Source organism: Oncorhynchus mykiss, chromosome 8 (assembly GCF_057628025.1).
Source record: "Oncorhynchus mykiss isolate SJ-2025 chromosome 8, ASM5762802v1, whole genome shotgun sequence".
Classification (NCBI taxonomy): domain Eukaryota; kingdom Metazoa; phylum Chordata; class Actinopteri; order Salmoniformes; family Salmonidae; genus Oncorhynchus; species Oncorhynchus mykiss.
Window position 1 is genome coordinate 87040001 of NC_143029.1, and position 1111 is coordinate 87041111.

The 1111-nt window shown below is 41.0% G+C and overlaps 1 protein-coding gene across 1 annotated transcript in view; it reads left to right on the forward strand.

The window, feature by feature from the left end:
* LOC118965569 (neurturin-like) overlaps positions 1-832 on the forward strand; it is a 23772-nt gene extending 22940 nt beyond the window's left edge. Inside the window, exon 4 of the mRNA XM_090182893.1 lies at positions 1-832. This exon is cut by the window's left edge and continues 1235 nt beyond it. The gene's annotated coding sequence lies outside the window, so the exon portion shown is untranslated.
* Positions 833-1111: the final 279 nt, after the last annotated feature.

A 1111-nucleotide genomic window follows, 5' to 3' on the forward strand; every position in this document is an offset into this window, starting at 1 on the left:
AATGAAATGCTTACCTGTAGATTCATTCTCGGCGATGCAACATCATAAAAAGACAGAAGTCAATAAATTTAAGAATAATAAAAAAATAAGTTACATTTAAATATCGTCTGACCTTCCCGGGGTCCATGGATACTGGGTACGGGAAGATAGAGCAACAGGATGACGTCTCTGAATATGGATCTGTGTGGATGTATTCAGGGATGGAATTCAAGGATTTTGTGTACCGATCAGCTTGAGCTTATAGACTCTGGCATTTTTACTACGTAAGGTCCAAAATCTGTGCAATGGGATATTTTAATAGAAATAAAATAGCTAGCCAGTGGGCTAGTTTGGTATATTTTCTTCTAGCCCAGTCTAAAAAAAAGTACTAGGCTCTGGCTATTTGTATGGAACTGGTTGAGGGCAACACACCTGTAGTAAACTTCTGAGAATCATGAGAGCATGGACCCGGTCACTAGAACAGTACTGAGTATGGACAGGGTCACTAGAACAGTACTGAGTATGGACCCGGTCACTAGAACAGTACTGAGTATGGACCCGGTCACTAGAACAGTACTGAGTATGGACAGGGTCACTAGAACAGTACTGAGTATGGACAGGGTCACTAGAACAGTACTGAGTATGGACCCGGTCACTAGAACAGTACTGAGTATGGACCCGGTCACTAGAACAGTACTGAGTATGGACCCGGTCACTAGAACAGTACTGAGTATGGACCCGGTCACTAGAACAGTACTGAGTATGGACCCGGTCACTAGAACAGTACTGTGGCATGATCAATAAAGAGAAATTCTTCTGTTTTTTAAATCAGAAAGGAATGATAAATAGTTAATTCAAAATATTGATCAATGACCTTTACTGGACCATTATCAAACAACTTCCCTTCCCTTCCAACTGCATACAAACCTCCATGGAGATATCACAAAATGTCTGCCGTCTAGTTATCACAAAATGTCTGCCGTCTAGTTATCACAAAATGTCTGCCGTCTAGATATCACAAAATGTCTGCCGTCTAGTTATCACAAAATGTCTGCCGTCTAGTTATCACAAAATGTCTGCCGTCTAGATATCACAAAATGTCTGCCGTCTAGATATCACAAAATGTCTACCG